This window comes from Bos indicus, chromosome 27 (genome assembly GCF_029378745.1).
Source record: "Bos indicus isolate NIAB-ARS_2022 breed Sahiwal x Tharparkar chromosome 27, NIAB-ARS_B.indTharparkar_mat_pri_1.0, whole genome shotgun sequence".
NCBI classification, from domain to species: domain Eukaryota; kingdom Metazoa; phylum Chordata; class Mammalia; order Artiodactyla; family Bovidae; genus Bos; species Bos indicus.
Window position 1 is genome coordinate 38,471,538 of NC_091786.1, and position 13,057 is coordinate 38,484,594.

At 50.6% G+C, this 13,057-nt stretch overlaps 1 protein-coding gene across 6 annotated transcripts in view; it reads left to right on the plus strand.

Annotated features, from left to right (window-relative positions):
* Positions 1–11,643: 11,643 nt before the first annotated feature.
* The window catches only part of PSD3 (pleckstrin and Sec7 domain containing 3), a 492,229-nt gene continuing 490,815 nt past the window's right edge, over positions 11,644–13,057 (plus strand). For 2 of the 6 annotated variants that reach the window (XM_070781676.1, XM_070781663.1), the window contains exon 1: positions 11,647–11,773. The gene's annotated coding sequence lies outside the window, so the exon portion shown is untranslated. Of the gene's footprint in view, positions 11,774–13,057 lie in introns of all 6 variants that reach the window. The other 4 variants (XM_070781665.1, XM_070781669.1, XM_070781662.1 and 1 more) reach the window with 4 other exon arrangements.

Here is a 13,057-nt window from a genome sequence, read left to right on the forward strand (position 1 = left end):
GAAACGTCTGTTCGGGTTCACTGTGATGCTCCTTACTACCTGCAGTTCACACTCATACTAATCCACACTAATCCACTTACCAAACACTGCCTGGCAACACCCTGGGTTTCCTTCCAAACACTCTCTCTCTTTTTTTTTTTTTGTAACATGAGATTTTTTCTTTTCTTGGTTTATAAAATATTTATTAAAATAGGAAACTGGGGGATTCCCTGGCGGTCCAGTGGGTAGGGTCCAGGCCTGGGTTTGATCCTGGATCAGGGAACTGGGGACTCACAAGCTGTGTGGAGCAGCAGCCCATAAAGAAGCTTAAAAAAAAATTGTTTGCTCTTCTATCCCATAAGCATCCATCCAGCTGTCTGTCAGCTGTTAAGATGTTTGATTGCTGTCATAAATGCCCTTGAAATCTTCAGGACAACAGAGTATCAACCTTTGCTTAGAACTCCTTGTTCCTAGCATTGCACTGCCTCTCTTCACACTTGCAGAAATTTAATGAAATTTGATAGGTTATAATAGGTAGATTCCAGAATACTGTTGGCACTGTTAATCTTCAAGTTCTAGTTCCTTTTTGCTTAGTAATTCTATCTTCAAACCATTTTCCTCTTCTTACTCACATTTTACTATAAAAAGTCAGAAGGAGCCAAGTTGCTCCTACAACAATTCACTTAGGAACCTCCTCAGCTAAACACCCAATATCATCACTCACATGTCCTACTTCCCACAAAACACTAGGGCAATAACACAATTCAACCAACTTCTTTGTCGACTTGTAACAAGGATTGCCTTTTCTCTATTGTCCAATAACTCTTTCCATTTGTGTCTGAGACCTTGCCAGACCTGTTCCGTCCATATTTCTGCTGACATCATACATACATATGATTATTTATGTAACCTCTAAGGAGATGGATGTGGAACAACGGACTGGTTCCAAATTGGGAAAGGAGTACGTCAAGCCTATGTACTGTTACCCTGCTTATTTAGCTTATATGCAGAGTACATCATGAGAAATGTAAGCTCAAGCTGGAATCAAGATTGTGGGCAGAAATACCAATAACCTCAGATATGCAGATGATACCACTCTAATGGCAGAAAGTGAAGAGGAACTAAAGAGCCTCTTAATAAGTGTGAAAGAGGAGAGTGAAAAAGCTGGCTTAAAACTCAACATTCAAAACACTTTATGGCATCTGGTCCATCACTTCATGGCAAATAGAAGGGGAAAACATGGAAATGGAGGTAGATTTCATTTTCTTGGGCTCCAAAATCACTGTGGACAATGATGGTAATGAAATTAAAAGACATTTGCTCCTTGGCAGAAAATCTATGACAAACCTAGACAGCATATTCAGAAGCACATACAGGAGGAGAAGGGGGCAACAGAGGATGAGATTGTTGGATGGCATCACCGACTCAATGGACATGAGTTTGAGCAATATCTCCCAACTCCGGGAGATAGTGATGGACAGGGAGGCCTGGTGTGCTGCAGTTCATGGGGTCGCGGACTCGGACACGACTTAGTGACTGGACAGCAACAACAGAGGAGATGGAAGCTCTCTCTACAGGCCTCCTTTCCCTTTTGAACTCTTACCAGAATCGCCTTTAAAAGTTCCTTTATCGCCCAGCCTCAAAGCTGCTTCCACATTTTCAGGTATTTGTTGTAGTAACATCCCATTCATCTCCGCTCAGGCTTCTGTCACCAAATGCTATAAGCTGAGTGGCTTAACAATAGATATGTATTTCTCAGAGCTCTGGAGGCTGGGAAACAAGCTCAAGGTGCGGCCAGCTTGGTGTCTGGAGAGAGCCCGCTTCCTGGGTATGTCCTCATGTGGCAGGAAGAGTGTGAACTGCCCTCTGACCTCTTCTCGTGAGAACACTAATCCCACCAAAGGGGCTCCACCCTCATGACCTGATTACCTCCCAAATGCCCCACCTCCAAACACCATCCCACTGGGCCTAGGTTTCCACGTGAATCTCGGAGAGACACAAGCATTCAGTCCATAAAGGCCATCTTCCATTGATCTCCCTGCTTTGAAGTCCCTTCTCTTGAGCCCTGGGGCCGTTCGGCTTCTCTGCCTCTAAGGCTGCTTACTTGCTTGTGCAGCTCGTGCCCCACTGGGTCTAAGCTACTGTGGGCATGGTCGGTGCAGACTTACCTCTGTGGTCCCTGGCACGCAGGAGACAGATGTGCAGTAGCATTTGTTAAAACAGGGAACCTACGCCACTTCCTGGCATTGACGTAGGTGCCACTGATGTTAGACACAGCAGTTGTTCAATCCATCTGTCTTATTACCTTAAAGCATCAGGATTCAAGTTCTCCTCCGTGGTCCTAACACGGTATTTATTTAGTAACACCCTACAGTAAAATAGGTTCAGCAATGTTCTGAAGGTAAAAATCTAAAAATATAAATCATTTAAAATTTATACATGCAGGAGTTAAACCCTCACATCCGTGCTCCTGGTAAGGAGTGCGGCGAGCGCAGTGACCCAGTACATGGCCTCTTCCTGTCATCGCTCTCTCCAAGCCAGAGCCGAGGCCTGTCTCCAGTGAGGGTGGGGGCATTCCTTCAGCCGGAAGCTCTCGTCAAGAAGTATAGCAGAAGCTGGGAAATCCCGAAACGGAGGCAGGGAATCTGTTCTGGATAAGTAGGCATCCCCAGTATTACCCGGCCTCACTAGATTCTAGACTTCTCCTCCCTGAGTCTTAACTGATCACATGCCGTCTTTGTGGAACAGAGGTTCTGTTTAACACTGATCCAGTCCCTGGTCCTTGACTTCTGCATCATCCTACCCTTTCGAAAAGGAGTGAGGGCGTAGAAGATCAGTGTTTTCCCTTCAAAGCCGTCATGCAGGGCCATTACTGGAGGGTAAAAAGAGGGTGCTCATCATACGGATGTAATTGTTCCTTTTAAAACCTGAGAAAACCTTCACTTCTAAGTAAATGGTGCCTCACTGTGCAAATATAGCAGACACACAGCTTTCCAGAATCACTGCTGAATTAGTCATATTTTGGTAGCATCTCAATACATTTGACAGCCTGTGGCCATTAAAAAATGACCAATACGTAGTTCTGATCTGAGTTTACAATTGAGCCTACTATTTTACTTATGAGAGAAGAGTTGCAACATTAAAATATTTTGAATGACTTTGGAGACTGTGTCAGGAGTTAGAAAAAAGAAATTATTTTCTAAAGCCTCTTGAAAATGTCTTTCTGTCTTTTTCTTTCTAAATTCCACCACTGGCGTCAGAATGTATGTAATTGGCCGAAAGCGCTAGAAAGGGGAGGGTTACTGACAGCCACAGTGTCTGGCCAGGATGTCAGAGAGATGGAGGGATCTAGCTGGGACTCCAGGAGGTGACCGGTTTGCATAGGTGCCGGCCAGGGTCCAGGGGAGGCTTTGCAGGGTGGGCTTGGGGAGCTTGTCCTGCCTGAGGGGACCCCACAGGGAAGCAGTGGGAGGGAATTCTGGAAAAGCAAGGATGGTGCAGGCAAACCGCTGCTGTGGTGCCGACGTGATACTGGAGACACCGGTGACCACACGTCATCAGTGTGCAGACCTGGGGGCTTGGAAGACAGGGCAGGGTGCCGGTACACGGTCAGCTGATTGGGACGAGGTGGGCACTGCCAGGATGCGATGGTGTGGCTGGGAGTGCAGCCTGGGTGTGTCTGGGAGGCACCGGTGCCCTTGGGGCCCTGTGTGCAGTTAGAACTGAAGGGCTGAGGACTGATTTTGCCTCTGGTCAGCAACAGCAGACAAGGTGACCCGTCTCCCTGGGCCTGGGCTCTGCATCCCCAGGGGTAAACAGGAGAGCACACGGGAGGCACTGGGCACCCGCGGCCCCAGGATCGACAGGATCTTACAAAATGTGCACTTGACTCCACCCCTGCTCCGAGGATCAAGCTTCTGTGAAGGCTGCTCCCAGTGAGCACGGCCTTCCCGAGGGACCATCAGAGAGACCGGGTGAAGTCTGTCCAGCCTCCGGCTCTGACCTGGGCCCCAGCAAACACAGACCCCAAACCCACTCCTCCCCCTCACCTCCCCTTCCACGCAGCCCAGCCCCTTGGGGGAGTGGCCCTGCCCCCTGCAATACCCCCCTCTAACAGCCCAGCACTCCGTGGCAGGAAGAGCCTCAGGACTACGAAGGAGGAGATGGCTGTCTGGGCTCGACACAGGACAGAGCAATCAAGTTTCTCAGGCCAGGGCTCTGATCTGTTCATGAACTTTTTCCTTTACTTCAAAAGCATCAGCCTGTGTGATCAGATGCCAGTGTAGACATACAGCAACTTAACATACAAAGAACCGCACAGAACACACCCCCCCCCATGTGTGTCTGGGGCCTGGTGGCAAGGCAGTAAAGGAAACAGAAGCAGGCTGGGATGAAAGACTCTTTCTAATCGGAGCATTTCCCAAGTGTCCCATCTGGTTCCTCCATAAATAGTCATCACAAGGGGACGCTGACATGGTGTCATCTCCTGGGGGTAAAAAAAAACTGAGCTTGGCTTGCTTCTGGAACAGAGGAAAAATAGTCACAGAGGAGAGGGTTTGGAGGAAGTAAGGGATGGAGGAGTTGAGGGGACCATGTGTCCTGGAACTCAGGGAGGAGACGAGAAAAGTTTTCTTTTTTTACCTCTCCAAATCTCGTCTTTGTCTGTAACGTGGAAGATAATGCTGTCCTCTAAATACATTAGTTGGAGGCAGTGTGGCATCTTGAAACGGGCATGGGCCTGAAAGACCCGGGTCCACCCCTGCTGTGTTGCTTTGGGAAAGTCGTTTAACTTCTGCAGATTTCACGTCCCTGTCTCTGAGACAGAGTCTAATATTTGCCTTATTCTGAGGATGTGAAGTCACATATATAAATTGCCCTTGGCTATGTCAGACATATAAGAGACATTCCATAAATGATAACCCTCACTGTCACCACCATCAAGCCCACTTTTAGGCAAACGTCTTTACAATAATGGAGGGAACCAAGCTATGACAGTGCAGATGCGTTTCTAACCAGTAGACAGAATGTCCTGGAAAGTCCCGAAGGCTTATTTGTGTGGCCCGAGCAGGAAGGCTTGGTGCAGATTCCCGGCATTGCTTCCCGTCTGGCGGCTCACAGCTCAAAAATCAAAACCCAGCGAGAGGCAGTTGCTGGTAGAAGGGGAAAATGCTTTAATCAGAAAAGCCAGCAACCTGGGGAGAAGGTGGACTCATGTCCCGAGACCAACTCTGAAGATTCTGCTCAGCCATGACAGTTTTTAAAGGGGAAAAGGGGGGCATGATCTCAGTTAATCATTGAGATGGGGGGTCAGCTTTGTCACCATCCCACACCACGTACAGGCTTGTCCACTTCTTCTGATTTTCCTTAGACACCATCTTGTTCACAGAAGCTAGGCAAGAGACCTGGCCACCTGCTAATTACTTATTCTTCATTTCTACTTCTTCGATCTCAGAAAGAACCAACAAGTTAGGCAAAGTATTGTGTGATCAGAAGATCTGGAAAGTGTGCTTGGATTGGAGATGAGCAGAGCTTGGGGGCACCTGGTTGAAAGTTAGCTACAATGAAGCTTTGCTGAAATGACAAGAAAGGGGGTTTCCTGCTGAGGGCAGGTTCCTGCAAAAGCTGCTTACAAATCCCCCTGTTAGATATTATTTCATTTCAAAAGGATTAGGGACAAAGGTGCATCTTCTGTAACTTTTTCGTGCTGAGAAAGGGTATTGGGGTCTTAGAGTGGAAGATTTTGACATGGGTCTGTGGCATCTCTTTGCTGACAATTTTAGTGGCCTGCTTATGTATATGAGCAGAGCAAGCTACAATTACTTTGATGCCCACAAAAATATAGATGATCACGAGCGACAGTGTTAATCCCATTCTGTTGAGGCCAGTTCTTGGAGCTCTGCTGGTCACAGACTCAGTGCTGTTCAAAACGGAGCAGCAGGTGTCACGGATGTAGTCTGGTCATCATGCAGCCAGCTTTTTCCTTCTGGCGGCAGTTACAGTATGTGTAAAACAGCTCAGGGGTGTGCAACAGGCCTGTGACTCAGTTGTCCTCATCATTAGTCACTTGCGTGTGTACTAAGTCACTTCAGTCATGTCCAGCTTTTTGCAACCTTATGGACCATAGCCTGCCAGGCTCCTCTGTCCATGGGACTCGCCAGGCAAGAACACTGGAATGGGTTGCCATGCCCTCCTCCAGGGGATCTTCCCAACCCAGGCATTGAACGTGTGTCTTTTGCATCTCCTGTGTTGGCAGGTAGGTGCTTCACCCCTGGCGCCACCTGGGAAGCCCTTGTTAGCTGCTTGAGCCTGCTCTCTAATGACTCAGGGAAATCTAGGAGACTTGAGATCTTCAAACAAGAGGCAGGTGTCGTGGAGGGGCCTTTGTACTTGGGGACCCCGCAGAGCTTTGCTCGGTTCCACTCTGACTCTGGTTGGCAAAGGCAGCACACGTGGGCAGAGCGTCTCTCCAGGAGCCCAGGTCTGGAGAGAGGAGCAGAGGGGCTGGATCTGCTGTGTGCACTGACCACTGGTCTAGAGGGGAAAGCAGGGACTCGGGCTCAGGTGGCACCTCCTGCTGCTCCTGAGCCCCAAACTTGCTCTCAGCAAGTCCTCCCACCTCTCCTCTTTCCGCATCTCCGGAAGGGGGCTCAGCTGCCAACTCCACGAGGCCGTCACGAGATTGGAGCCAGAGATGCCTTGACGTCTTTCCCCAGTGCCCACTCCCCTCTCCGCCTGCGCTAAGGTTCTAGAATCTTCTCCTTTCTGTTTACAGGTGACGAGAAGAGATCATTAGCAGAAACAGAGTACAGTTTAAACTGTCCGTTATTTGCATTCACACCTATGAACCTTGAAGGTCAGTGGTGGTAGAGAAATATGAAGTCAACTTAGAATCCTTACAGACAAAAGTCCTGAGTTTTCACAGAAATCAGAGACAATGGTTTAGAGTTGTTATTCATGCTACTGTATTATAACAAGCAGGTTGACATTGATGGGGTCGAAAAGAGTCGGATACAACTGAGCAATTAAGCACAGCACATCCTGACTTAAAGACTTAATAAGTATTAATTTTGTGTTTACAGAGTACATTTACATAGATAATCCCACATGACCTGAAAAACAATTTTGTAATGCAGGAAGGGCAGAAATTAATTTTTCTCAGGGAGTTGGTGATGGACAGGGAGGCCTGGCGTGCTGCGATTCATGGGGTCACAAAGAGTCAGACACGACTGAGCGACTGAACTGAACTGAACTGAAGTCCACTGAGGGTCAGAAACTTGCTGTGAGTCACACCTAGTAAATGACCACATCAGGACTCCAGACCCCAGACTCGCTGCTGACTCTTCCCTCATCCTAGTGACTTCTTCAGTTCTTACCCATCCGATAGGAAGCATACAAACGTGTATATGATTGCCATTGTAGGTTAGAAAAAGATATGCAACAGCTCAAATTGTTCCATTGGGTCAACCTGGTTTTTTTTTTAGACCTCAAGAGTGTGTGTGTATAAATTCTAAGAGTTGCTAGCATTTATCAAGGAATGTTTCCATGCAAGATAGTATGCTAAATAAGGTGTTGACAGATACTTCCACTAAATCCTCTCAACAACTCTATGAAGTGGGTATTGTTAACTTATCTTAGAGAAGAGGACACATTATCAGAGAGGTTAAGTGACTTGCTTAAGGTCATACAGCCACACCACCGACTCAGAGAAGTGTCTGCCTGGCACCAAAGCTCATGTTCTCAGTCCTTGTGCTATTTTACATTAGAGCAGACACCCGTGTTTTTCTGGCACCGGCCCCTATTTCTCACACAACCCCAGCTCCCTAGAGGACCCCCAGTACTAAGGAGGTGTCTTATATGTGTCCTCAGGTAGACCCTCAGCTCTCTTGTCATTTGCCCAGTGGCAGCCTTGCAATTTGTTTTAGTCAGTTCAGTCACTCAGTCGTGTCTGACTCTGCGACCCCATGGACTGCAGCACACCAGGCTCCCCTGTCCATCACCAACTCCAAGAGTTTACTCAAACTCATGTCTGTCGAGTCAGTGATGCCATCCAACCATCTCATTCTCTGTGTCCCCTTCTCCTCCTGCCCTAGATCTTTCCCAGCATTAGGGTCTTTTCAAATGAGTCAGTTCTTCACATCAGGTGGCCAAAGCATTGGAGTTTCTGCTTCACCATCAGTTCTTCCAATGAATATTCAGGACTGATTTCCTTTAGGAGGGACCGGTTGGATCTCCTTGCAGTCCAAGGGACTCTCAAGAGTCTTCTCCAACACCACAGTTCAAAAGCATCAGTTCTTCAGTGCTCAGCTTTCTTTATGATTCAGTTCTCACATCCATACATGACGATTGGAAAAACCATAGCTTTGATTAGCTGGACCTTTGTTGGCAAATTTCTGCTTTTTAATAAGCTGTCTAGGTTGGTCATAGAGCTTCTTCTAAGGAGCAAGCGTCTTTTAATTTCATGGCTGCAGTCACCATCTGCAGTGATTTTGGAGCCCAAGAAAAGAGTCTGTCACTGTTTCCATTGTTTCCCCATCTATTTGCTATGAAGCCATGGAACCGGATGCCAAGACATGGATGCATCTTTGGCTGAAATTCTCTCTGTCACAGTGTCTGTCATAAAGGGGCTACAGAGTCCACAGCCTGGCCCAGACAGCTCTGGGCACATGTAGACTGAGTCATTTGTCAGCTTGTCTGGAAACAAGGAGAAGCCTCCATAAACTTGGGAGGAAAAGCTGTGCAAAGACGTTTAAGGAGGAGAACGAACACCCCACCACCTCCTCTGAGAGTTTCCAAGCAGCCTTGCCCAGGCAGTGGTGGTCAGCCAGGGCGGGGGCCCCTGGCCACTGCAGGCATGCCGCCCATGTGATGTCAGGCCGAGGGTCAGGGGGCTGTGGCTCAGGCCTGGCCACTACCAGCTCTCCAGGCCCCTGCCAGTTTGTCTCGGAGGATGGCTTCCTAATTCCCTTCCAGTCAAGCTCAAACTGATAAAAAAAAATATCTTTTCCACCCACTGCAGTCCTCTTCCCAGGGTCAAGGCCAGAGTGCCTTTCCTTTGTAAGGGATACTGAGCCTGTTCAGTTCAGTTGCTCAGTCGTGTCCGACTCTGTGACCCCATGGACTGTAGCACGCCAGACCTCCCTGTAGTAACCCTCTTAATCTGAATTACTGGATGAATTTTCAGGTGATTTCCTATTGTTCTCAGAGTGTAGGAAAACTAATTTTAAAAAATAATTTAACAACTCTCCTGACTTATTTGTCACCTGGATAGATTTTCTTATTTCATCTTTTTCTCTTTTTTTTTTACTTCTCTTTTATTTTCTCTTTTTCATCTTTATTTTAACTATTTGTATGTGTATATGGACCACCTGACCTGCCTCTTGAGAAATCTGTATGCAGGTCAGGAAGCAACAGTCAGAACTAGACATGGAACAACAGACTGGTTCCAAATAGGCAAAGGAGTACGTCAAGGCTGTATATTGTCACCCTGCTTATTTAACTTATATGCAGAGTACATCATGAGAAACACTGGACTGGAAGAAACACAAGCTGGAATCAAGACTGCCAGGAGAAATATCAATAAGCTCAGATACGCAGATGACACCACCCTTTTGGCAGAAAGTGAAGAGGAACTAAAAAGCCTCTTGATGAAAGTGAAAGTGGAGAGTGAAAAAGTTGGCTTAAAGCTCAACATTCAGAAAACAAAGATCATGGCATCCGGTCCCATCACTTCATGGGAAATAGATGGGGAAACAGTGCAAACAGTGTCAGACTTTATTTTTCTGGGCTCCAAAATCACTGCAGATGGTGATTGCAGCCATGAAATTAAAGGACGGTTACTCCTTGGAAGGAAAGTTATGACCAACCTAGACAGCATATTGAAAAGCAGAGACATTACTTTGCCAACAAAGGTCCGTCTAGTCAAGGCTATGGTTTTTCCTGTGGTCATGTATGGATGTGAGAGTTGGACTGTGAAGAAGGCTGAGTGCCGAAGAATTGATGCTTTTGAACTGTGGTGTTGGAGAAGACTCCTGAGAGTCCCTTGGACTGCAAGGAGATCCAACCAGTCCATTCTGAAGGAGATCAGCCCTGGGATTTCTTTGGAAGGAATGATGCTAACGCTGAAACTCCAGTACTTTGGCCACCTGATGCGAAGAACTGACTCATTTGAAAAGACCCTGATGCTGGAAAAGATTGAAAACAGGAGGAGAAGGGGAGGACAGAGGATGAGATGGCTGGATGGCATTGCTAACTCGATGGATGTGAGTTTGAGTGAACTCCGGAGTTGGTGATGGACAGGGAGGCCTGGCGTGCTGCGATTCATGGGGTCGCAAAGAGTCGGACACAACTGACCGACTGAACTGAAAGGATGCCTAGTATTTTGCTGTGGCACTCTGGGGCTACCCCGGGGAATTCCTGAAAAAGCACGGGATTTAAAGAGGAACTTGATGAAGACATCAAAGTTGTTTACAACTGTGCGTCACCGATGCAAGAGAGGTGGATTGATGGGGAGCACATGTATACCTGTGATGGATTCATTTTGATGTTTGGCAAAACTAATACAATTAGGTAAAGTTTAAAAATAAAATAAAATTAAAAAAAAAAAAAGAAAGAAAGTGAGCTTCTAAGTGTCCTGGAGGTTCAACTTTCCATCACACCGGCCCCAGGGTCAGACGTCAATAAGAGGTGTCGCTAATATGGAGGTTAGGATAGACAAGGAAAGCAGTAACTTCAGTGTCTTCATTTTAAACACGGGGAGGGGGCCGGATCACAGGACAGAACTCCTCAGACCCCCCAGGCAGAGGGCAGCCCAGTCCCCACCTACCCTTCCAGTCGGGCTCCCCGCAGCCCGGTCTGTTCCTGCGATGCTGAGAACTGAGTGCAGAGCCCAGACCCGCGGCTGGGTCAGCTGCCTCCCCACTCCCCGAAGACCCCCGGGGCTGAAGGTGTGTCCTTTGCTTCCTCAGGGTCAGGCCGTCGCGGAGCCATGAGGCCAGGTCACGCCCGCCCACCGCTGCCGACCTTCGCATCCCTGGAGATCTGAAGCCGGCCCGGCGGGACCCAGCCGAGCCCCCCGGAGGCCATGGCCGAGCGGCACCAGCAGACGAAAACATCCTTCCTCTTCGTGCAGCTGCGGGCGCCCCCTGCGCGCGTGCGCCCCGCCCCGGCTCCAGCCCGGACCGCGGCCGCGGGGGGCCCGGAGGAGGGCCGCCCTTTCCCGGGTCCCGGGGCCGGCTCCTCGGCGGGCGGGGCCTTCGGGCCCCCTCCCCGGGCAGGCCCTCCCCCGCCGAGGCCGGGCCGTGGGACCGCGGCGCCAGCTGCCCCCTGTTGCTCGGCTCCCGCGCAGGGAGAAGAGAAAACCCGGGCCCTGGATGCGCGGAGGGGGCGCGCTCGCGGACCCCCCGGTCGCAGGCGCTCCCCGGCCCCCGCCTCCGGCGCGCGTGGACGGCGGCAGCCCCGGCCATGCAGACCCCCTAGTCCGGCTCCCGGCATGGGCGACGGCGGCCGCAGCCCCTCGGCGGGCTGGACTCCCTGGCCGGACGGTCCTGCCCGTCCCGGCCCGCAGGCTCGGGACGCCTCAGGGTGCTCCCTTCCGCAGGCCCAGGCTGCCGACGGCGCTCAGAGCCTGGGGTCCCGGGGCGGAGCCGAGGCGCCGGCCCGCAGCCCCGCGCGCCCGCGGAGCACTCAGGGCGCGGGCACCCCCGCGCGGGCCAGCCGCGCCAGGCTCTGCAGGCACCGTGCGCCCCTCCAGACCAGCAGGAGCTGCGCCGCCCCGCCTGCCGCCCTGCCTCTCAAGGTAAGAAAGTGTGTGCGGCTGAATCCCTGAGACCCGCGCTGTTCCCAGAGAAGACAAGAGTGGACGAGGCGGCCGATGTTCCACAGGGCCCCCAGCTCCTCGCGCTGGGGTCTCCTGTTGGCTGTGCGCGCGCTGGGGTCTCCTGTTGGCTGTGCGCGCCTGGCCCCTTCCCATTTGCTCCGCCTGCACCAGCAGCTTATTGTGTGGAAGGGGAGAGTGAATAGCGCTTCCCAAGATTCTGCCAGGGAAGAGCAGGAGAGTTGGGTAGGGATGTGCAACCTTTATGGGGAACCGAAAGCGCACAGACACTTGTTGAGCCCTGGCCCGTGCCAGCCTTATCCTGGGCGTTTTTGCCTATATCCACTTAGCTGCATAACCTCCTGAAAAATGCAGGCTCCTATCCCCAACTTCAGATGAAGGAATTGGGAAGTGGCTAGGCAAAAATACTCCTCGTCCTTCCGAAGTGGAAAAGACAGAAGTAAAACCTATTCCCCAGAATGGGCATGGAGCCTTGGGGAGGCTGCAGGGTGGTGGTGGGGGGGGGGGCGGGGGGGATGGTGCAGGTGCCCAGCGCCCTCTGTACCTACTGGACCACCTTCCATCCCTGCCGGCAGGTGGATGTTCGCCCTGGGCGTCAGCCTCCAGCCCCCGCTTTCCTTCCCACCGGGAGGAAAGGGTAGCCCAGGTGGTTTCCAGCATCTCTGCCAGCTCCAGTCCTGGCCAGGCCTCCTCTTTGCTGTTAGCATTTTATTCTCTGCATCTCCACTCAGCCTCCTCACCAAGCTGGTGTCTGAGCCCATCTTCCCGGCTCCACCCAGCTCAGGAGTTCCGATCCCAGAATGGGTGGACAGAACTGAAGGGTATGCTTTTGCGTTTCCTTTCCTGACAGCATCGATGACTTGCTATACTTTGCACACGTACAGGCAGTGAGGGTGAGGGTGAAGAGTGTCGGGGGAAGGGGTGGTGGGAACGGGGTGGAGGAGAGGCCCTCCTGTTGGAGTGTGTGGATGGTCCCCGTGGAGGGGGCTCCTGGGGAAGTCACCGGAGAAATGGATGAAAGTCACATCAGGAGGGAACCTCCCTCAAGACTTGGCCTTCATCTGGGGCCCCGGTCTCTCTCCCGTGGGCTTCAGGGGCTCCTCCTTTCCCCTTTCCTCTTAACAGGCAGCCGGTAGAGTCATGGTGGAAAATCAGGGAGAGGGGATGAGCTCAAGTTCTCCTTGGAGCGAAACTCTTGGAAGAGGAGAGATGCTAGCATGCTTAGGAAACGGTTTACATTCCACT